This window comes from Amphiprion ocellaris, unplaced genomic scaffold (assembly GCF_022539595.1).
Source record: "Amphiprion ocellaris isolate individual 3 ecotype Okinawa unplaced genomic scaffold, ASM2253959v1 Aocel_unscaffolded254, whole genome shotgun sequence".
Lineage (NCBI taxonomy): Eukaryota > Metazoa > Chordata > Actinopteri > Pomacentridae > Amphiprion > Amphiprion ocellaris.
The window spans coordinates 1-24,270 of record NW_026559427.1 but is presented as its reverse complement, the minus strand read 5'-3'; the positions used below and the strand labels follow the sequence as shown (position 1 = coordinate 24,270).

The window sequence follows — 24,270 nt, the reverse complement described above, 5'->3', positions numbered from 1 at the left end:
CAAAATAACCACAAAAAGATGTAAAATCACCACAAAAGATGCAAAATAACCACAAAAAGATGTAAAATCACCACAAAAGATGCAAAATAATCACAAAAAGATGCAAAATAACCACAATAAGATTTAAAATAACCACTAAAAGATGAAAAAATCACCACAAAAAGAGGCAAAATTACCATGAAATTACACAAAATCAGTCCTAAAAGACTCAAAATTAACAGACACAAAATCATCACAAAAAGATGTAAAATTACCACAAAAACATACAAAACCCCCACAAAAGATGCAAAACCCCCACAAAAGATGCAAAATCACCACACAAGATGCAAAATAACCACAAAAAAATGTAAAATCACCACAATAAGATTTAAAATAACCACAAAAAGATGTAAAATCACCGCAAAAGATTTAAAATTACCACAAAAAGATGTAAAATCACCACAAAAGATGCAAAATTACCACAAAAAGATGCAAAATTACCACAAAAGGATGCAAAATTTGTATTGAAAGACACAGTCACCACAAAAAGACACAAAATCACCACAAAGAGACAAAATCACCACAAAAAGACGTAAAATCACCACAAAGACATCTTTATCTGCATTTCCAGTCAACACCTGAACACAATCAGTACAAACACTGCAGCCAAAAATCAAGTTTTAAAAATAAATCCAGCTCTAATTATAATCTTTAACCCTAAAATTATCCGCAGTGCTGCAAAGACATTTTAATTTAACAACTAAAACCTGAAAATAAACCAACATTAAATGAAAAATGAACAAAGGTGGGATTAAATCATGCTGAATGTGAATCATCTGGAGATTAATGAGCAGAGAAAGCAGAATTTTCGGGTAAAAACATCAACAAAGGAGAGAAAGAAGAGTGAGGAGGAGGCAGAAACGCGTTATTTAGGATTACATGGGACTGAATCATCAACACAACCTGGAAAAAACACAATTACTGCAGCAGAGTCAGGGTTCATCAGTTTAAGAAGCTTTAATTGAATCGGATCCCTTCACTGGAGACAAACTCAAGTCATTCCTCGACAATAATCATCTCATTTTTACACATTTTGACCCCAACATGAAGCTTTATGTATTTAAAAAGCAGATTTAACTTCATTTTACACCAAATCTTTATCGACTTCTCTTATTTCAAACTAAAAACTAGTTTCATTGAAACTAATGAGCTGTTTATTCTTTTAAAGCATCCATATATTTATTAAATGTCTAAAATTCCTCCAATACATGCAAATACTCTAATTATTTATTCATATTTTATTTTTTTTGGATGGCTGCATTAATAAATCTGGACTATTTTATTATTCTGTGTGCCACAAAGAGACCTAAATAATGCAGAATATTAATAAATCATCCTGAACCTCTTTCTTCATTTTTAAGGTTTTTTTTTTCTAAATTGATGTTCTGTTGAAAAAAAAATCGGAATATTGGTTTAAAAAACAAAGTCTGGTGATGAAAATGAGCTTTATAGGTTAGTTTTAGATTTTAGTCTCCTGCTTTTTAAATGAATCATCAACAAAAGACACAAAATCACCACAAAAAGACACAAAATCACCACAAAAAGACACAAAATCACCACAAAAACATACAAAACCAATGGGTTCCCTGTTTTCCTTTGTGAACAATTCAAAGGTCTCTCTCTATCTCCCCACACATCCACCAACCACTGGAACACATCTCCAAAGTTCTGCTGGGCCAGCTCAGCTTCCCCTCAGAAGAAGTGCTGCCACCTGCCAGATGAAGGAGCCTTTTGAGAGGCAGCTGGCATCGTGATTGGACTGTACTTTGGTCTGTTCCAATCCAGCTTCAGCTCCAGAGACGGCAGGCGGGACGAGTCAACGGAGGCCTGGTGGACGAAGGCATGAAGCTGAGTACAATCCAGAAAACAACAGAGGAAGAAATAAACATAGTGTATACATCATATACTGTAGAAAAGACACATCCACTATAGAATTGTAGTAATTGTGGGCTGACTGATTTACTGATAAGCAGTATTTTATTTTTTACTGATTTACGGTAATAAATAAATTTAAAAATGGTGCTACTTTGGCTCTGAACCTTTATCTACCTGTGGTCGCTCTGTCTTCTGGAGTGATTTGATTGGTTATACGTCACAAATAAAACTCCTTTAACTTAACATCTGTAAACAAAACAAAAACGTATCAACAAAGTTTTCTGTTAGTTTGTGTTCTTCTAAGTTTAACTCCAAGATTTTAAATACTTTCATTTACTGCAAATGAATATCTACTCCAAATGTCTCACTAATAATCATTATCAGCCTTAAAAACCCACAAAACACCCCTCTATACTGGACCACACTTAGTACAGTCCGGTTCCCCCTTCTATAAATCTGCTTGGAATCTTCCACTTCCTGTTTGTCAAAGTGGCCTTGTACCTGGACAGGTTTTGTTGGAGCTCATGCAACAAACATTTTGGGTAACTGCACTTTAATATGGATGGATGACACTGAATTAGAGTCTGTTTTAATGAGACTGAGTTAAGATGTGTAGCTCTGTCATTAAATAGGAAATTATTTCTCAGAATTCACAGAGAAAAGTCTGAAATGTTTGCTAGGTTATCGTCCCACATGTTCTTTGGCTCAGCTAAAGCTAACTCTCTGCAACTTCTGGATCTCTTGAGTTGCTTGTTGTTAAAATATCTTGCTTGAGGTGCTGAAGCTCAGAAAGTCTGAGATGTTTGTTCAGAATAAGCTCATTCTCAAGTCTGATCTGAACTGTCCTCTTTTGTTTGAACTTTCCCTAAACTTAGGAGTTAATGACAGAGCAGCACATCCAGACTCAGTCTCATTTATGTAGAGATTAAACTTCAGTGTCATTCATTGATGTTAAAGTGCAGTTTTTCAAATGTTTGTTGCACATGCTCCCGACCAAAGCAGTCCAGGTGGAAGACGATGTAAAGAGAAAGCTCCAGAGGATGAATATCACACATTTCCGTTGGAAATAAATGTCCTTTTATTAGACATTGTCATGCAAAAGATGGATTTCCCTTTAATGATGTTCAAATCTTTGTTGAGTGTTTTGTTGATGTTGGTTTCTAAATGTTTTCTGACACTCGGCCCCAAAGATTAAAACATTTTACAGCTCACAAGCTGCAACAATTCACACATTATCAACTATCTTTCTGACTAAACTCAGATAAAAAGTGAAAAACTGCCTGATTCCTGCATCATGAACGTAAATTTTTTTGGTTTTTATGACCGTAAACTGAATATATTTGGGTTTGACATTTTATAAAGCAAAACAAGAAATGAATTAGTGGAGAAAACAATCAACAGATTAATGGACAAAGAAAATATGTTTTCCAACATATATGGCTGAATTACTCCAACATTACAAGATACATAAAATTTTAATTCAATTTTATTTATATAACGCCAATTACAGGTCAAATTGTCTCAAGACACTTTATTTTTATTTTTTTTTGTCATATTTAAAATATGACAAAGTAAGAAATTTAAACCTCTTGACTGATCCAATTTATTATTTGGTTTTTAAGAGACTAATTGACAATTAAAATAACTTTCTCCACTAAAACTAATAAAAATGAGGTCAAATAGAATGAAGATTTTTAAATACTGCAGTCCCACGACGACAAGAATAAAGTTTGTCAACAAAAACTAAATCTGCAGGTGAATTCCATGAAAGTCCTAATAAATGATAATAAAGTGTGATACTAAAGGTTTGTGGTGCTAAAAATGTCCAAGTAAAGATATGAAGTTGAAGATCTGGATGGAGGTTGATAAAAGTTGACGTCCCTTCATTTCTCTGGAGCGACTCCATGGATTTTATGGATGGTGGTTAAAGACCTGATCTTCTAGTCGTCTTCCTTCTAGTCTCTGTAAAAAGTCAGTCCATCCTGGCCGACTTCAACACCTCTTCATGACAACTTGTTCTGCCTCCGACCTGGAAACTCCAGAAACTGGGGAAAACCTGTGGAGACTCGATGAACTCGTGGAGACTCGAAGAACTCGTGGAGACTCGAAGAACTCGTGGAGACTCGAAGAACTTGTCGGGCGGGGGAAGGTGTGGTGGGTGGTGGGGGGAGGTGGGGGAGTAGAGGGGGGAGGCCGCCACCCACCTCCCCGCCTATTCTCCGCCCTGACTCCACCCAGACTCCGCCTTGGCTCCGCCCATGTGGTGACGTCAGCAACTACGATGTCAAAGGGACGACGAATTTATTTCTTTGTATCTGATCTGTAGCTCAGTGAGTTAAGGATTTGCCTATGGAGCTGCAGGTCGCTGGTTCAAGACCAGACCCTTCTTAAGTTTTATCAAAATCCTGACAAAGACAAAGAAAGAAAACTGCCAGTGGCGGGTCTTGAACCTGCGACCCTCCACTTGGTAGTCCTCTTCTTATCCCCCTGAGCTATTCGCTCAGATACTAATTCTTCTTTTTTTTGCGCATTTATCATCTATTTTTTGTCGTTTTCGAGTTTTTTTTTTAACTCGAGTCTCGACTCGACCGTTTTTCTCAGGAGGTTGGACTTCAGCCTTTGTTCTGGAGGGTGGAACCCTCAGTTCCAAGACTTTCCAAAGCCTCCACACCTCCCAAGTCCTCAGGACCTGAGCTTTCACACAGTCTGAGGGCTGAAATTTTCTAAGTCCCACAGTAGTTCTCTGTTAGTTTGAACCTTCAGACAGTCTGAGGACTGAAATCTTCTCAGTTCCTGAGTATTTCTCTGTTAGTTTGAACCTTCACACAGTCTGAGGACTGAAATCTTAGAAGTTCTTGAGTAGTTCTCTGTTAGTTTGAACCTTCGGACAGTCTGAGGACTGAAAACCTAAAAGTTCTTGAGTAGTTCTCTGTTAGTTTGAACCTTCAGACAGTCTGAGGGCTGAAGTTTTAAAAGTTTCTCAGTACTTCTCTGTTAGTTTGAACTTTCTGGTTAACAGAAGCCTTAAAACTTGTGACCACGAGTCTTGATTTCACATTTAGATCATCCATCTGAGTTCTTCTCAGACCTTCACCTGTGGGTTTTTTAGAAATCCTCAACAAACTTTGATTCTCGTCACTGAACAGTAAAGATTGTGGAGATCAGAAGGTAACATTAGTTTGATCAATGCCTTCAACTACTAGTAGACTTTATCTGGAAATCAGTTTTCTGAAATGAGTTCTTAGTAAATCTGTCCACAATTAAACCAAGAACATAGAAAGAGGAAATGTTTGAAGAAACAACTTGATGTTTTTATTTCAGACTAGAAAATGATTTAAGACTTTGATCTGTTTTTGCTCTTTTTGATTGTTTTATTGTCTCTTCTGTTTAATTTGATCTTGTAAAGTTTAACTGGTGTCTTTTCAAATGTTTTGTCTTTAGTTTGATTCTTCTTAAATGTTTAGTTTTGCTCTTTTGTCACCTTTTATTCTTTTCTAATGTCTGATTTGATTTCCAAATGTTTTGCCTTTTTAATGTTTGGTTTTTTGTCAAATGTTTTATCGGCTTGTTTGAAAATTTTCCTTTTCTTTCCCAAAGTTTAATTTTTCCATTAAATCTTTGTTAAATGTTTTACCACCTTTTAATGTTTAACTTTCTTTTTAAATGCTTCATTGCATTTTCTGTTTAATTCTTATTTAAAGTTTTATTGTCTTTAAGATTTAATTTTCTAATTAAACATTTAATTTTTTTATTAAATGTTTTGTCTTTTTAAAGGTTTAATCTAAGTAAATGTTTTTTTTAAATGTTTAATTTTCTTGTTTAATTGCACTTTTAAATGTTTAATTATCTAAAATATTTCATCTTTAATATTTAATATTTTTGTTTAAAAAATGTTTACTTTCATAATTACATGTTTTGCATCTTCTGTTTAATTATCTAATTCAATATTTTGTTTGTTTAATATCATTTAATTGTATTTAATGTTTAATTTTCTTTTTAAAAGTTTTATTGTATTAAATGTTTTTTTCCTTTGATTTAATTGCTTTTTTAAAATGTAGTTTATTTCTTTAATCGTTTTTCTGTCAAGATTTTAACCCCAACCTTTAAAATGAAACAAACCCTTAAATCACAATAAAAATACTTCTGTTGTCACAATCATGAGTTAGTCAATTATTCACTTTATCAATTCAGCTTTATTTGTTTAGCAACTTTCACACAGATGACAAAACTAAAGAAGCAAAGAGAAAAAAACTACGCTAAAACTATGATTAAAACTCAGAAACATATTTTTCAAAAAAAGATTTAACATGTTAATAAAATATGTTGCGTCCAGGGGATGGAGGGAGTTTATTGAAGTCTTCTTGGGCTCACATGGGAAATCATTTAACATATAAACTTGATATTCAGTCTAAGGAAACTGCAGAGTGACAGAAGAAGCAACAATATCTCCTGTTTTCTCCTTTAATGAGTCGACACTTCTTGTGCTTTCAGACCAAAGAACTACAGACTCTTCACAACCTGCTCAAACTCTTGGTACAGGACCTCACCACACGGGTCAAGAAGGTTTCCATCTCATTTCTACTCTGAAGCTCACCTTCTCCTGCTCAAACTGCTGACAAATGTTTCTGCTGCTCTAAAGTCTGGTCTCCAGAACTTCCTAAAAACTCTCAAAGTCTCTTCTGCTGCAGGTTGCTTTGTAGAACTGTTCCAGAAAACCTCACTAAACCACATGGAGGAGCCTCAAGATAGTCGTCCAAATGAAACCATACAAAAACCAAACTAGCACAACCCAAACACTAAAGTCTCCTGCAGCCTACCAGAGAACCTCTGAGAACAGAGAATCAGGACAGGAACTCTTACCTTCTGGACAACCAACGCTGGTTCTCAAACAAGAATACAGAATGTGTCTGACCAGAAACCTCTAAAGACTCACTACAGCCAAGATAAAGACACAACTCAGCTGCACCAAATCCACTAATCACTGCACACATTAACACCATGTGCTAACTGTGGCTAAAGAACCACATTTACCAAGACAACTATCCAGTACAAAGCCCTAAAACACACCAAGAAACATATTAAAGACGATTTTACTGCTGGAAGCTGCAAGCCAACGCCTAAAGAACAAACTAAAACAATGGAACCAAACCCAGTTCACTGGTGAAGAGAAACAGAGGAAATGTTTGTCTGCAGCTAAATAAAGCAGGAAGACACTGAGCTGCTCAGGTGTTCCTGATAACACCAAGCTGCTCAGGTGTTCCTTATAACACCAAGCAGCTACCTGGACAGCCAATAGGAACACAGCTTCCTGGAAGTCCAGAGGGCGGGGTAAGTGAAGGAAATTTAGTTTAAAGTTGAAGCAGAAAGTTAACAAAGAAAGTTGAAAACCACCTTCTGATCCCTGAAATCTCTGAGTTTTCACACAAAGAACACCTGAACATGTCAAACTGGTTCCATAGTAGAACCATCATTGTAAAAACGTCATATTATGGTGTGTTGCTCAAAAAACATTAGGACCCGGCTGTCTAGAGTCGCAGAGGAGCAACACAAAAACAGGACAAACGCTGGTTTCCAGGGGGTTAGGCTGCTATTTATTTGAAAGAGGAAGTTTACAACAACACAACATGTGAGCAGAAAAATCACAAAGTCTGTCTTTAGTTCAACTGAAAATATTAGTTTTTGTCTTTTTTATTGACCAAACTTTTCAGGAAGTAGATGAAGAATAATTAAAGCTCTCATGAAGAAGTCCAACTTATTTTGGATCCTTGTGGAGAGTTTAATCTTAGATTTTGTAAAGCTGTTGAGTTTTTAGAGTCACATGGATTGTTTTGACATTTAATAACCGAGTCCTGAAATAAAATTACAGTTGTGGATTTCTGTCATTTAGTCTGGACTAAACAAATAACAGCAGCATAAATGTCAAACGTCATTATAAGGAGTCTGGATTGAGGTTTCTCACTTGATAATGATCAAAACATGAAATTTAGGTTGGTTTAAAGGAATATTCCACCTTAAATCTTTGAATATTGACCTAAAAGGTTGGTTTCAGGAAGTATTCCACCTACAAGGTCCTCACACATCCACCTTAAAGGAACATTCCACCAAAAATCCTTGGACATGCACCTAAAATGTTGCTTTAACCGAGTATTCCATCCAAAATCCTCAAAGAGGCCTGAGGGGCTGGTTAAAAGGAATATTCCACCTAAAACCTCAAATATAGACCCCAAAGGGTGGTTTAGAAAAAATCCTTCAATGTAGACCAAAAAAGTTAGTATGGAGGAATATTCCACCTGAAATGTAGACCTGAGAAGTTGGTTTGAAAGAATATACCATCCTAAACAGCCTTAAATGTAGACTAAAAGACGGTTTGGAAGAAAATTCCACCTAAAATACTCCAATGTAGACCTAAAAGGTGAGTTTAATGGTATATTCCACCTAAAATTCACTACTGTAGACCTTGGAGGTTGGTCTGATGGTATATTCCACCCAACATCCTGGAACATAAACTTAAAAAGTTCATTCAAAGGAATATTCCACCTAAAATCCTTCAATGCAGACCAAAAAAATCTTGGTGTAAAGGAGTATTCCACCTTAAATGTAGACCTAAAGGATGGTTTGCAGTAATATCCTACTCTAAAATCTTCCAATGTAGACCTAAAAGGTTGATCTGATGGTATATTCTACCCAACATCCTGGAACATTTACCTAAAAGGTTGGTTTAATGGTATATTCCCAGAAGAACCCTTGAACATTGGGCTTATTGGTAAACAGTAACCTGTGATTAAATGCAGCAGAAATGAGGACTTGTTATGATAATAATGAGTTGGTATTGGGTGGTAGAAGTTCAGAATTGTGCCACATATCCTGGTTTAAACCAGCTACTTCCACAACAACGGCACATCTCTGGGAGGCAGCTGAGCTCTGGGAGCTCTGAGCTGTTGGGATTCAATTTAGGAATGTTTGAGCACCCCCAAAAATGGGCTAGAAACGCCTATGCCACAGAAAGACGTAAAATCACCTCAAAAAGACACAAAATCACTACAAAGACACAAAATCACCACAAAAAGGTGTAAAGTCACCACTTAAACATGTCAAATCACCACTAACAGACAGAACATTTGAACCCAGTAGTTTGTTGTCATTGAGTCGTTATATTCTCATAATCCAGACGTTAATAAACTCCTCATCTTCTCTTCATCTGCAGCAGTCGTGGTTGTAAAGTTATTAGATTAAATCCTCTGATAAACTCTGTCGCTCTGACTTCTCACTCTCCTCTTTAACCTACATAAGAAAATTAAAATCCTATAATTATCTTCAATTAACAGAAAGAGGGACATGCAGTGATTAAGGAACTATTTCCATTATCTGTGCGTCCCCCGCTGCTTTAACGTTCACCTTTCTGCTGCTGCTGCTCTCGCTTTAATTAACTGCTTTTTTCCAGTCTTCATTCTCTTACATCCTCCGTCCAGCAGCAGGTGAGTTTAGGTTCCTACTTTTATCCTCCTTTATTGGAGAACGTTTCCTCTGTGCATTTATATATTTATGTTGTCATTTCTGTGCTCTTAATGTTCAGAAATCACAGTATTTTCCTCATCCTGCAGCACTTTTCAGTGTGAAATGTTCCATTTTAGCTCCTGTTTCTTTCAGACCAAACACACCCAGATCACTTCAGCACCGAAATGCAGATTTACGGAGAAAATGCAGAAAATAGGAAATCATTTCCAGCAGTAAAAAGCAGCTGTTCATGGTTTTATTTAAGGTTAAACTCAGTGCTAATCAGGAATGTTGCTAACCTGCTCCACGGTGACGTAGGAAACTAAAACCTGCACTTCAAAACAAGAGTTTCAGATATTTAAAAAGCAGGAGAAACTAATTGAAGCAGCCCTGAACTCTCTGCTGTTCAGTGGTTTACATTTGACCAAACAGATTCCAGTTTAACAGATGATTTGTTGTTGTTTTGTGGTGATTTTGTGTCTTTTTGGGGTGATTTTAATCTTTATGTGATGATTTTGCATCTTTATGTGGTGATTTTAATCTTTATGTGATGATTTTAAATCTTTTTGTGGTGATTTTAATCTTTATGTGATGATTTTGCATCTTTTTGCGGTGATTTTACATCTTTATGTGGTGATTTTGCATCTTTATGTGGTGATTTTAATCTTTATGTGATGATTTTAATCTTTATGTGATGATTTTGCATCTTTTTGTGGTGATTTTACATCTTTATGTGGTGATTTTGCATCTTTATGTGGTGATTTTAATCTTTATGTGATGATTTTAATCTTTATGTGATGATTTTGCATCTTTTTGTGGTGATTTTACATCTTTATGTGGTGATTTTGCATCTTTATGTGGTGATTTTAATCTTTATGTGGTGATTTTAATCTTTATGTGATGATTTTAAATCTTTTTGTGGTGATTTTAATCTTTATGTGATGATTTTGCATCTTTTTGTGGTGATTTTGCATCTTTATGTGGTGATTTTAATCTTTATGTGATGATTTTGCATCTTTTTGTGGTGATTTTACATCTTTGTGTGGTGATTTTGTAGCTGTTAGTAGTAATTTTTGTTTTCAGAAAAAAGCAAATTAGTGTTTAGATTAGAGTGACACCTGAAATGGATTTAAAACTGAACTCATTCCAGTTTTCAACAGAACTCATGTTTCTCACCTGTTCTAATCAGCTGATCCTCGCCATCCAATCAGCTCCCATCATACTAACACCTAGCATTAGCGTTAGCATTGAGCTTCCTGTTGGCTTTGTTTGTTCAAAGTCCTTTTTACAGAATAAAGACAACTGTGGTGAAGAAAATCAATTAGAGCTTCATGAGTACAAAGAAAAAAACCACTAATAAACCATGAAAACCAGCCAACGAGCTCATTTAAGGTTACACAGGACAGATATTCTGTTATTTTTCTCTCTCTGAGGCAAAACAAACCCCAAACACTCTAATTATAAGAGCAGCAGCTTCTTAATTGTCAGATTAAATCCCTGCTAACTGCTAATAATATTAATATCACGCCAGGTATGAGCAAACTAGAGGAGCAGAAATAAAACCTGGACCAGTCTGGAGCAGGGAGGAGTCGGATTAATGCTCTGTTAACGTCAGTTTGAGGATAATTAATAAAAACACGCCTGTAAATGTTCTTTTCTGAGCTCGGTTTAGATGCTGGTCTGCTCTTTCTTTACGTTTCTTTCTTGTACTGTGTTTTTTTGTGGTGATTTTGTGTCTTTTTGTGGTGATTTTACATCTTTATGTGGTGATTTTGTGTCATTTTGTGATGATTTTACACAATTTTGTGGAGATGTCTTTATGTGGTGATTTTGTGTCATTTTGTGGTGATTTTGCATCTTTTTGTAGTGATTTTAATCTTTTAAATCTTTTTGTTTTGTCATTCTGATCCATTTTTGAGTCATTTTGAGCAAAGTTTGATTCATTTTGGACAATTTTCAGCCATTCTGGAAACATTTCAGGTTATATTTGATACAGACAAAGTAATTGTCAGCTGTTTAAATGATTAAATGGCTTCAGCAAAGGACACATTTCTACTTATTGCCCATTAAACACCAAAGAGATGTGCAAAATGTTCAAACCTTGGTGGTATTGTGTCCCCATAAAGTTCCTGTATTTTAGTTTATATTTTGTGCTCCAACTGGTTATGAAAGTTGAGCAGAAAATGCTTTTTATTTATAATTTTGAGACCAGGTATTTGATATGATACAGTTTATTTTTGTATTATTGTGACCTGCAGCTACATGTGGTTCAGTAAATATCACCAATTGACTTTTGGTGATCATATTTTATGTTAAGCATATTTCTACAAGTTAAGCATTAACTTCATTACTCATGTTTCTAGATTCTCTGGGAATCTACCATTAACTAAGTGTTCTTCCTGTCAGACAGGTGAGCTGTCGGAGCTTCAGGTGGCTCCATAATGAGCTCCATTACAGCTGCTGTTACTCTGCTGTAAAGGCTGACGTGTTTACTGAAGTTAAACTATTTTTCTGTCTCGTCAGGTTGTTTATGAGGCGGCTTTTTGTGTTTCTCAGCAGGAGCTCCACGCCACTGACATTAAGATGTTTTACAATCAAAATACGGAGTGGAGTAAGAATGAAAACAGGTTTTATTGAAGCAGTTTGATAAATTACCCTCACAATGGACAGGATTGTTCTCCTGAGCTGGTTTGAATGAAGCTGTTTTAGTCTAATATTAGTGAGATTAACTGGTAAATAAGACGTTTAAAGTCTGCCATTTCTTTCATGTTGACCCAGTTTTCAACAAGCCTCTGAACTGCAGCTCCTGACTGTCATTTACGGCTTCAGGTTTTTGTGTTGCACCCCAAGATTTTCAGTTTGGAGGCAGCACTGTTGGCTCAGTGATGTTTTTATGACTTTCGTGGGTGTTTGGGTTTATTGTCCTGGACAGATATGAAATCAACAACGCCAGCCCCATCTCTGGAACACCGCAAAACCCGTAAAAAGACACCAAATCACCACAAAAAGATGAAAAATCACCACAAAAAGATGTGAAATCCCCACAGAGAAACACAAAATCACCAAGAAAAGATGCAAAATCATCACAAAAAGATGTAAAATCACCACAGTAAGATACAAAATCACCAAGAAAAGATGCAAAATCCCCACAAAAAGACACAAAATCCCCACAATAAGATGTAAAATCACCATAAAAGATGTAAAATCACCACAAAAAGATGTTATGACTTCTAGCTTTTGTGTTGCACCCCAAGATTTTCAGTTTGGAGGCAGCACTGCTGACTCAATGTTTTTATGACTTTAGTTGGTGTTTGGGTTTATTGTCCTGCTGCAGAATTAATTTAGTGCCAATCTGATGCCACAATTTAGTCTAAATGTCTAAAAACTGGAACCTTGTCTGGTCAAACTTTAACACATGATGTTAGAGCCTCGGGCTGCACAGTGGTGTAGTGGTTAGCACTTTCGCCTTGCAGCTAGAAGGTCCCTGGTTCGCGTCCCGGCTTTCCCGGGATCTTTCTGCATGGAGTTTGCATGTTCTCCCTGTGCATGCGTGGGTTTTCTCCGGGTACTCCGGCTTCCTCCCACAGTCCAAATATATGCTGAGGTTAATTGATTATTCTAAATTGCCCGTAGGTGTGAATGTGAGAGTGATTGTTTGTCTCTGTATGTAGCCCTGTGACAGACTGGTGACCTGTCTAGGGTGTCCCCTGCCTTCACCTGAGTCAGCTGGGATAGACTCCAGCCTCCCCCATGACCCTAGTGAGGATTAAGCGGTGTATAGATAATGGATGGATGTTAGAGCCTCAACAGTTTGAGAAATGTGGACCAAAGCCTCTATTTTTAACAGGAAATATGGATCCATCTATGTATATATACACTCTGAGGAACTTTATGGGGAAGATACTAATTTCATTAGACAATTCTGCATGTTTTTTTTGTGTGTGTGTGTGTGGTCTAGTGTTTCCATACAGTTCCTGTCAGTGTCTATCAATGGATGGATCCATGTTTCTGCTAAAATCCAGTCTTTGGTTGACATTTACCAACTGTTTAGGCTCTAACATCAGTAGAATCTGATGGGTTAAAGTTTTTAGATATTCTGAGGAAGTGGTGGCATCAGATTGGTTCAGAGTTCCTTCTGCAGCAGAACATCAGCCAGACTCATGGAGAACGTTGTGGAGTCAGCTGGTTGTGTGTTGGTTGTGTGGTTGTTGGTCTGGGGATGCTGTGCCCTGGGCATCGCCTGCAGGCCTGAAGAGGAAGGAAGACACAACCAGCCTCCACTGATTACACAAAACACACACTTCAGCCTCACACTGCTTCATGTTGTGTAGAACAACGACAGACCAACACGCATGTAGCTGGACTCTGTGGACACACACTGACCTACTGGACTCTAATCTACCAACAGACAATCTACCAACAGACAAGCCACTTCTAGTTTGCTTTTCTAGCCGACAACATGTTAAAAACTATCCTGGTGTTGCTTTACCGTCTTAAACTTTTGTTCAGAGTTTGTTTATTTGGAATCCAAAACTAAGTTGTGCAAAAAATATTTTGACTGAATTTGGAGAATTTCAGATGTTTTCACACCTGGGAAACTTTTAGCATTTTCTCCTGCAGCCATTTTCAGGGTTCAGTATGTCAACAAATAAAACTCCAACGGCCATGAAATGTGGCGAGGACTCACAAAAAGTAGTTTCCAGCTGACTCAAATGATCTTATTGATCCAGGAGAGGTTAAAGTTTTAACTGCTGGCCCTTCAAAATGGAAGAAAAGTGCAAAATTTACAAACCAGAGGGGTGTTATGTCCCCATAAAGTTCCTGTCAGTGTATATCTATGGATGGATCCATGTTTCTACTAAAATCCAGTCTTTGGTCCACATTTCTCCAACTGTTGAGGTTCTAACATCAGTAGAATCTGATGGGTTAAAGTTTGACCAGACAAGGTTCCAATTTTTAGATATTTGGACTTGAAATCAGTTGAAAGTGACTCATAATTGCCCAAAATGACTTCCAATTGTCATAAATGACTTGAAGCTTGTCTAAAATGGCTTGTCTTTAAAGTGACTCAAAATTCTACAAAAATTCTTCCAAATTAGTCCAAAATTGATGCAAAAATTTCCTACATCATTCCAAATGTTACTTGAAATTGGTAAAAACAATACAAAATTGTTCAAAATGACTCAAAATAAGTCCAGAATTACTCAAGACTTATTTAAAATGACTCAAAATGTGGTATTGTGTCCCCATAACATAAAGTTCCTGTAAGTGTTTATATCTATGGATGGATCCATCAAGCAAGACTGGCTCATGTCTTGTCCTGGACAGACTTAGTTTTGTGGTTCTACTGCCTCTTATTTACCACATTTTATATTATATTGATGAAGAGTGATTAAATATGATGCTCATATTGCATCATAACTGCACAATATTCTCCTCTGTGCAGTTTTTAGAATAAAAACGTGATTTAATTCCTATTCTAGATTGGAGGGTCGAGCAGCAAGAAGGTCAGATCAGCTAAATATCCACAGCTGTATGGAAGTAGAGGGGATCAGGAGTTAATACCCAGACTTAGACCTCCAGGATCTCCAGTAAAGTCAAAGTAAAAGCCTCTGGTTGGGATTAAAATGCACAAAACCAAGCCGTAGTTTCCAAACTAAAACCAAAGTTTACGGTGAAATCGTACGTTATCTGTCTCCAGAGTGGAAGATGGTTGGATGGATCCTTCAACTAATGGATAAAGTCAGAATATTCACCGGAACATAAGGTTTAGTTGAAGAAATGAGGAAACCATCAGCCGGTTCCACAGCTCCTTCATCTGGTAAAGCCTTTCTAGAAACCGACTACATCCCAGCAGACCTTCTGTCTCCACCTCCTCAGGGATTCGAGATGTTCCGGTCCAGATGGAGAATCCCTCCGGCGAGTTCTGGGTCTGTGAGGAGCCACATCCCAGGTGGACGAGTCCAGAAGATCGTCCTCAGGGAGGAGTCTGGATCAGATAGTCCCAACCTGGACTCACGAGGAACGTCTGCTGTTTAAAAAGGTGCTTTTCTGGTGATTTCATTTTCATTTCTTTTTGTGGCGATTTTGTGTCTTTTGTGTTGATTTTACATCTTTTTATGGTGATTTTGTGTCTTTTTGTGGTCATTTTGCATCATTTTGTGGTGGTTTTGTGTCTTTTTGTGGTGATTTTACATCTTCTTGTGGTGATTTCATGTCTTTTAATGGTAATTTTCCTTCGTTGTGTTTCTGATTAAAGTGAACTCTGGTTTGTAGGTTTTCCTTCATTGTTTCTGATTAAAGTGAACTCTGGTTTGTAGGATTTCCTTCGTTGTGTTTCTGATTAAAGTGAACTCTGGTTTGTAGGTTTTCCTGCTGTCCTCCTTATTGACCTGAACCTTCTGCTTGGTGTCTTTGTTTGAAGTGGGTTAGGGCTGCTGATCTCTGATGTTTACAGGCTGATTCTAACGGCCTCAGCTGCTTTTTCTGTAAACTCCAGCAGACACCTGTCGGACTGTTTACCTGCCGCTCGGTCGGTTCCTCTGTCGGGTTCAGAGCTGCTTCTGTTTTCCAGCTCGGGTTGTTAGCTGCTAAACAAACTGCAGAGAAAAGCGAGAGAAAAACACTAAACTGTCGATCCTTCTCTGGTTTCCGTTCATTGATTTAACACCAGCTGGCCTTGTGCTGTGTTTTGTTTCTTTTACTTTTGCCAGAATTGTTTCCCGATTTATGAAGCAATAACTTTTCTGAACCAAAAAAAAAAGTGTTTCTGTTTCCTGTTTCCTTCTCAAAGACGGAGGCTGAATATCTTCAATAAAAATATATGTGTAGGGCCTTATGGTCGCACAATTTTCAGCTTTTTAACAATGTCAGCTTGGTTAAATGTTAAAATATGATTATAATAGAAATTATATTCCATGGGATGAATCCTGTCTACACATGATCCTGACAAAAGTGAGACACAAAAATGGTTTTTGAGTCTTTTTGTGGTGATTTTGAGTTTTTTGGTGGTGATTTTGTGTCTCTGTTGTGATTTTGTGTCTTTTTGTGGTGATTTTGTGTCTTTTTGTGATGATTTTGTGTCTTTTTGTGGTGATTTTGTGTCTTTTTGTGATGATTTTGTGTTTCTGTGGTGATTTTGTGTCTTTTTGTGGTGATTTTGTGTCTCTGTGGTGATTTTGTCTGTGGTGATTTGTGTCTTTTTGTGGTGATTTTGTGTCTTTTTGTGGTGATTTTGTGTCTTTTTGTGATGATTTTGTGTTTCTGTGGTGGTTTTGTGTCTTTTTGTGATGATTTTTTGTCTTTTTGTGATGATTTTTTGTCTTTTTGTGATGATTTTGTCTCTTTTTGTGGTGATTTTCTGTCTTTTTATGGTGATTTGCACCTTTTTGAATTGATTTTGCACATTTTGGCGGTGATTTTGTCTGTTTTTGTGCATGTTTGCAGCGTTTTTGTGGTAATTTTGATGAGAAATTCAGATTTCAGCTGCATATGGCTCCAGTAATTCTATTTATTTTAACATTTGTGTCAATATTTTCCCTCCTATTTGCACATTTAATGCAGAACTTCTTCCTTTTGTGAACATTCTGTGTTTTTGCCGTGTTCTGTGTGAAGTTGGACTGCAGGTCTGAGTGTGCAGACGTCATGCAGCTCTGACAGTTTGACTTCGGCGTTTAATCTTTTTAATCCTCGCTCTGCTCGCTCTCCTCGCAGCGCTTCCATCTTATCTTCCTGCTTCATGATGTTTGTTTGGAGATGTCCACTTTCCCGTGTTTCTGTTGACAGCGAACACGTGAGAGCCGCGTGGACTCCACTCCAACCAAATCCTCTTTACCACTGCTATCAGGAAGCTAAATCTTATCCAGTCATCTTCCGTTTGTAAAAAGGGGCTGTTTGATTTTAGTCGTGCAGGTTTGTTTTCCATCTGACTGACGGAGGAGGAGAAAAAAAGGAAAATCTCTGGCAAAAAGGCCAAAGCTGATAAATCCAGATAATCTCTTCAGTCCACAGATCTTCAGCAGCAGCCCCGGTCGCTGCACACTGTACAAAATATTGGTTTTTAAAGCATTTAACCGTTAAACGCTGTCATTTCTCTGATTAGTGTTTGCTTTGATGTTTGTGTGGAGCTGCTGCAGAAGGTGGAACTAAAGAGTTTATCCAGAGCACCGGTTGACGGAAAGCCTCTGCAAAATCATTATTTTCACCCAAAAAACACACCTTCAAAAGGTATTTTATTCAAAAAGGGCTTTACTGAATGACTGATTTCTCACTTTAAGCACAAAGCGACACTTTAAATGAGGTAAAATGTCTTTAAACCTAGTGACGGTTATGAGAACGGATCGTCCGCCTGCATTCTCCACCAAAATTCAACAAAAACCGAAAAAAAAAACTGCAACTACAACTAAACTAACAGCGAAGTCTGCTTTGTGTTTCTTTGTGGTAATTTTGTGTCTTTTTATGATTGATTTGTGTCTCTTTGTTGCTGTTATGTGTTTCTTTGTGCTTGTTTTGTTTCTTTGTGCTTGTTTTGTGTTTTCATGATTGGTTTGCATCTATTTATGGTACTTTTTCATCTCTTAGTGGTCGTTTGTGTCCTTTTTATGTCTCTTTGTGGTTCTTTTGTGTCTTTTTGTGGCTGTTTCCTGTCTTTTTGTGTTGTTTTGTGCCTTTGTTGTCGATTTCATCTGTTTAAGGTAGTTTTTTCATCTCTTCATGGTCGTTTGTGTCTCTTTTATGTCTTCTTGTGGCTGTTTTGGGTTTCCTTGTAGGTGTTTTGCATATCCTTGTGGTCATGTTGCGCATCTTTATTGTTTTGTGTCTCTTTATGGTTGTTTTGTGTGACTTTGTGGTGATTTTGTGTCTCTTTGTGGTTGTTTTATGTCTAATTGTGGACATTTTGCACTTCTCTGTGGTCGGTTAATTCATTGTTTTCTGTCTCTGAAGTCATTTGACGTCTCTTTGCTGCAGTTTTCCGTCCCTATGTGACCATTTTGCATCTCAGTGATTGTTTTGTCCGTCGTGGTCGTTTTGGGTCTCGTTGTGGTTGTTCCGTATCTCTTCATTTTTAGATATGATTAAAATTCTGGCATAAAAAAGATTTAAAAAGTCCTGTTTATGCCTGCATGTGTTAAAGACAACCAAAGAAACGGTTGATCAATCACAAGAATTCGACGTTCGCTGCACCACCAAAGTTTCCATTTATCCTGAAGCACCCTTCATAAAAAGTCAAACAACCTAAAGCCACATATCAACTTTTTTTTGTCAAATTAGGTAAATTTTTCTTCAGATTTTGCTGTTCCAATTTACTTTTTCTGTGTACAAATGTGCATAAACAACCTACATTATATAACTGTCCTTTTAACAGTAGGTTTCATTCATATTGAACCTTTTAAGAGCAGAAAAATCACAAAATGCTTCACAATACCAACAATAAAGAAGCAGAAGTTCAAAGTTGGAGCGACAGACGTTAAATGCAGACTGAATTTTGTTCACAGATCCAAAAAGTTGAAAGTTCAGGAGCTGCAAATTCAAACGTAGCAATTCAAGGGTCTGAAAATAATAAAAATAATCACAGGATGAAGGTAAAGTTTGTTAAATACACTAAAGTTACTGCAGATAATGAAAGTTTATCTTCTCGTCTTCTCTCTCCCTGCATCCATCTGCAGGCATCTTTGAACAAAACCTGAACAAAGTTTCGATTGAACCCGACTCAAACAAGAACTAATATATAACACTTTAAGGTCGTGGCTTTATTCTATTTTTATATAAAAGCACTGCAGATGTTGTGAAGCACTTTGAACTACTTCTACTGTATGAATGCTTCTGTACAAATAACCATTATTTAACCTCTAATATGAAGTGTTTCTTACTTTTAAAGCAGTCTGGCGGCGCCGCAGACCGAGGCATCCTTGAAAACTCAGCATCCAAATTCAGGCTTCTTTTTGTTCTTCAAGAGGCCGGAGGGAGAGGAAGGTTTGTTCTCTCTGCGTGACAAAAACCAAACATCCACGGGAGACGAAGAAGTCTGAAAAACAACAAGAGAAGATTCCTTGTACTGCTCACGTCCTGTCAGGTAGCTGGGTATCAGTGGAAGATTCTGATGGATAAAACGAGACAAAAAAAACGACAAAAACGAGACACAAAACCACAAAAACAAGACACAAAACGACAAAAACGAGACATGAAATGACAACAGACACAAAACGACAAGAACAAGACAAAAAAATGACAAAAACAAGACAAAAAACGACAAAAACGAGACATAAAATGACAAAATTAAGACAAAAAAACGACAAAAACAAGGCACAAAATGACAAAAACGAGACACAAAACAACAACAGAGACACAAAATGACAAAAACGAGACACAAAACGATAAAAACGGGACACAAAACGACAAAAACGAGACATGAAATGACAACAGACACAAAACGACAAGAACAAGACAAAAAATGACAAAAACAAGACAAAAAAACGACAAAAACAAGACACAAAACAACAAAAGCGAGACACAAAACGACAACAGAGACACAAAACGGCAAAAACGAGACACAAAACGATAAAAACGGGACACAAAACGACAAAAACAAGACACAAAACGACAAAAACGAGACAAAAAATGAACAAGTGTGTGAACAAGTGAACACAGGATATTATAAAGTTTTTTTTTTACAGTGTATTTAGTGAACACGGGATAATTTATTGTTTTTTTTATTGTGTGTTTATTGAACACAGGCTTTTCTAAATGGAAATATGCTGTTGCTTTTGTAATCACACATAACATCAGTCCTCTTCCTATTGTGGTGGTGCTAAGCTAACATGCGACGGGGCATAATTACACATTCCGCTATGCTAATAAAGGAGCTGATTTAGCTGAGAGGCTCAGTGTGTACCGTTTAAAGCCCGGTTTCCCCACTTTGAATATTCATCACGGTGGCACTCGGCTGAAGATGAAACGGCCTCATTGTTCGTCAGCGCGCCGCTCGCTCATGTTATGCACATATTAACGACGAGGACAATTCACTCTGAGTGATTCCTAATCTGTTGACAAGGAGTCTCTGCAGGCCCTTCAGTCGCTCTGATGCAGATGATGACAATGTTTTATCTGCAAATCCCCTGAGAGGAGAGCCGCCAGTCGTTTACTCCCGTTTTACGTTCTCCACAATCATTTTCTTCATTAAAGCTTCAGCCGATAGAATCCGTTTGTTCAGCTGTTTATGCAACAGATCCACCGGCTACGTCGGACTGAAGTGTTTGTGTGTCGACCGCTTCTGCAAAACGCTGTTAAAAATCTGATGTTTTTATGAGTCAGGAACAAGAATGACTGTCAGCAGTCTGCTGGAAAAACACAAATGGTAGCGTGTTAAAACCATCATACGTTCTGCACACGCTAACGAGGTCAGGATAAAAGCAGACTGGACTCTACAATCACTGCAGGGAAGAATAAATAAATTCCTTCTCCTGCAGAAACTCGTTGACCCATTTTCCTTAAATGTCACCTCCCAGTAAAAGCGGCGGCATGTGGCATCAAGGAGGACACGTATGTTAGAGAACGGAGCGACACGTATGTTAGAGAACGGAGCGACACGTATGTTAGAGAACGGAGCGACACGTATGTTAGAGAACGGAGCGTGTGGCATCGAGGAGGACACGTATGTTAGAGAACGGAGCGACACGTATGTTAGAGAACGGAGCGACACGTATGTTAGAGAACGGATTTATTTCAGTTTTATTTCTGATTTATTTCTAATTTATTTCAATTTTATTTCTGTTATATTTCAGTTTTATCTCCAATTTCTTTCTGATTTATTTCTGATTCATTTCAGTTTTATTTCTGATTTATTTCAGTTTTATTTCTGTTGTATTTCAGTTTTATTTTAGATTTATTTCAGTTTTATTTCAGTTTTATTTCAGTTTTATTTCTGATTCATTTCAGTTTTATTTCTGATTTATTTCTGTTTTAGTTTTGATTTATTTCTGATTCATTTCTGTTTTAATTCTGATTTATTTCTGTTTTAATTCAGATTTAATTCAGTTTTATTCCAGATTTATTTCTGTTTTACTTCCATTTTATTTCTGATTTATTTCAGTTTTATTTCAGTTTCATTTCCATTTTATTTCTGTTTTATTTCTGATTTATTTCTGTTGTATTTCTGTGTTTCAAACGGACATTATGTGAGTTAACTGAAGCCTCTGTGTGAAGACTCAGGCTGAGATATTTTAATAAATCTCCTTCTTCCAGTCTCAGTGAGCACCAGGTTGTTTCTCTTTATTCTAACACGTCGGATTAATTGCTGGAGTGAAGCGTCTCCGGGTGTCAGAACGGAGGCAAACTGTGATCCAGATCCGACTGTTTCCACAACTATTTTTATCGTTTGCTAATTAGCCAGACTTTAATTTGTGCTCCAGACGGACCACAGGGGGTTTAACGCTCCGACCCGACGCTCCAACTTCCTTCAACACAAACACCTGCTGGAGCCGAGAAACGCTGCAGCTTTCTGGGTTTATCAGCTTCAAGCTGGTCGCTGAGATGAAAATCTGGAGACAGATGTTTCTGCTGTTTAAAACCTGATCCCTGTTGTGTCTTTGTGGCTGTTGTGTGTCTTTGCATCTGTTTTTTGTCTCTTTGTGGTTGTTTTCTGTCTCTTTGTGGTCATTTGTGTGTCTTTGGTTGTTTTGTGTCTCTGTAGCTGTTTTGTGTCTCTTTGTGGTTGTTTTGTGTCTCTTTGTGGTTGTTTTGTGTCTCTTTGTCATTGTATTGTGTCTCTTTGCTCTTGCTGGAGTTTTTATTTTTATTTTGTTGCTCTAATATTCATTTTAAAATACTCCAACGGTGTCTGAAAACTTTCATGTCTGACTTGAATCTGTCTGTTTTTTATTTCTGCAGCTTTTTCTTTCTGTTTTTAGATCATTTTGTTGGAAAATTCTTCCACTGCCAACATTTTCGAGACTGACAACCGTTTCGTTTTCATTCAGTATTTGGGGAAAACAGACTTTAGTTCACGTTGAAATCAATAAATGTCACGTCTCCTTTGATTTTTTCTCTCCTGCAGGCACATCTTAGCAAACGCCCACATTTCTGTCCAGGTTTCATGAGCCAGACTCCAGTGATGCAACAGAACTGCACTGGTAAGAATAAATAAATAAAGTAAAAATAAAAATAAAAATAAAAATAAAATTCTGTTTCAACAAGGCTGAAAGTCGAAGAGACCAAAAAGGGAAAAATAACGGAATAATGGTGGAAAACTTATGTTTGAACAATTATGAATAAATATATAAATTATATATAAATAATTTTTTAAAAATGCACTAATTGTGGAAAACTATTGCTCGAAATTTATGAATAAATAATCAAAAAGGAAAAAGAATAAAAAAAGGAAAAATGTAATTAAGGTGGGAAATTAATGTTAAAAATAATGAATAAATAATAAAAATAAAATAAAAATAAGAAAACCCTTTTTTTAAAAATTAAAGTCAAACACAAACAATACAAATAAAGAGAGAACCATTTTTTAAAAAATAGATTTCATTAATTTAATTAGAAGATTCAGTATCCAAACTGTAAAAACAACAAAAACTATGAAAATAATAAATAAATCTGTGATTCTGCAGAATTTTTCATTTTACAGTCTTTCCCTGCATTTTAGAAATAAAATATAAATAAAAAGACAAAAATAGACATAAAAAATATAAAAATAAACTATGAAATATTCAAGTTTTTATGTAAAGTTTATGTAAAATCTAAACTTATATTTAGTATTATATTTACAATAATATACAGTAAATTTTAGAGCAGAAGGATTTATATTATTAATTAAAGATAAAGTTTTATAGGTGGATGATTTAATTATTAAAGATCTGTCAAATATTAGACTTTTTTAAAATATCAGGCAAAAACTCATTGATATGATACAAAATTAACATTAATTATGTGCATTTATCAGTATTTTTTTTTTAAGTTAAAAATGAAATCATATTTAAATTATGTTAAATTACGGCTGTAAACTGTTGATTAAAACATCCATCCATTATCTATACACCACTTAATCCTCACTAGGGTCATGGGGGGGCTGGAGTCTATCCCAGCTGACTCAGGTGAAGGCAGGGGACACCCTAGACAGGTCACCAGTCTGTCACAGGGCTACATACAGAGACAAACAATCACTCTCACATTCACACCTACGGGCAATTTAGAATGATCAATTAACCTCAGCATATTTTTGGACTGTGGGAGGAAGCCGGAGTACCCGGAGAAAACCCACGCATGCACAGGGAGAACATGCAAACTCCATGCAGAAAGATCCCGGGAAAGCCGGGACGTGAACCAGGGACCTTCTTGCTGCAAGGCGAAAGTGCTAACCACTACACCACTGTGCAGCCCCTTGATTAAAACACATTATTGGTTTATTTTCAGTATTTTTTGTTGCCTTGAGCATCTGAATCTTTCAAACATTTTCAATTCTAAAGTGAAGGATTTTCACATTTCTGCCACTGAGCTTGTGAGTTTGGAGCTTTATTTGTGAAAGGCGTCTGACCTTTTGGCCCTGAGCTCAACCTTCAGGCTGCAGATAAACAGAATAAACAGAATAAATGGAGGTTCTGGAGGACCTGAACTTCCTGCTTCTGTTTGCTGTGACCTTTAATATCTGACCTGTTTAATGGGTTTTATTAAAGCACTTTCCTGAGGCTGATTTTATCTCTATTAATGTTTATTAGAAATAACCTGACAGTGAATTATTTAACACCTGATTTACATTAATCCTGCTGTTTACCTGCCTGTGCTTCTCACCTGAAACGCTGCAGCTGGAATCATTTTACTGCATATTTTTATCATCTTACAGTATACTTTATTGTCGTGTGGTGT

The 24,270-nt window shown here is 36.7% G+C and overlaps 2 long non-coding RNA genes across 3 annotated transcripts; one reads left to right on the top strand and one right to left on the bottom strand.

Annotated features, from left to right (window-relative positions):
- Positions 1–7: 7 nt before the first annotated feature.
- On the bottom strand, positions 8–20,429 carry LOC118470338 (uncharacterized). Its single transcript, XR_008601003.1, has 3 exons — positions 20,300–20,429; positions 19,278–19,432; positions 8–1,866 (listed from the first exon to the last, which is right to left on the bottom strand). It is a non-coding gene; the product is annotated as an uncharacterized LOC118470338 (long non-coding RNA).
- LOC129348470 (uncharacterized) lies at positions 5,977–21,653 on the top strand. Of its 2 annotated transcripts, XR_008601002.1 has the most exons (3): positions 5,977–7,242; positions 15,289–15,451; positions 19,286–21,653. It is a non-coding gene; the product is annotated as an uncharacterized LOC129348470 (long non-coding RNA). The 2 variants fall into 2 exon arrangements; XR_008601001.1 differs by lacking the exon at positions 5,977–7,242 and having other exon boundaries at positions 10,340–15,451.
- Positions 21,654–24,270: the final 2,617 nt, after the last annotated feature.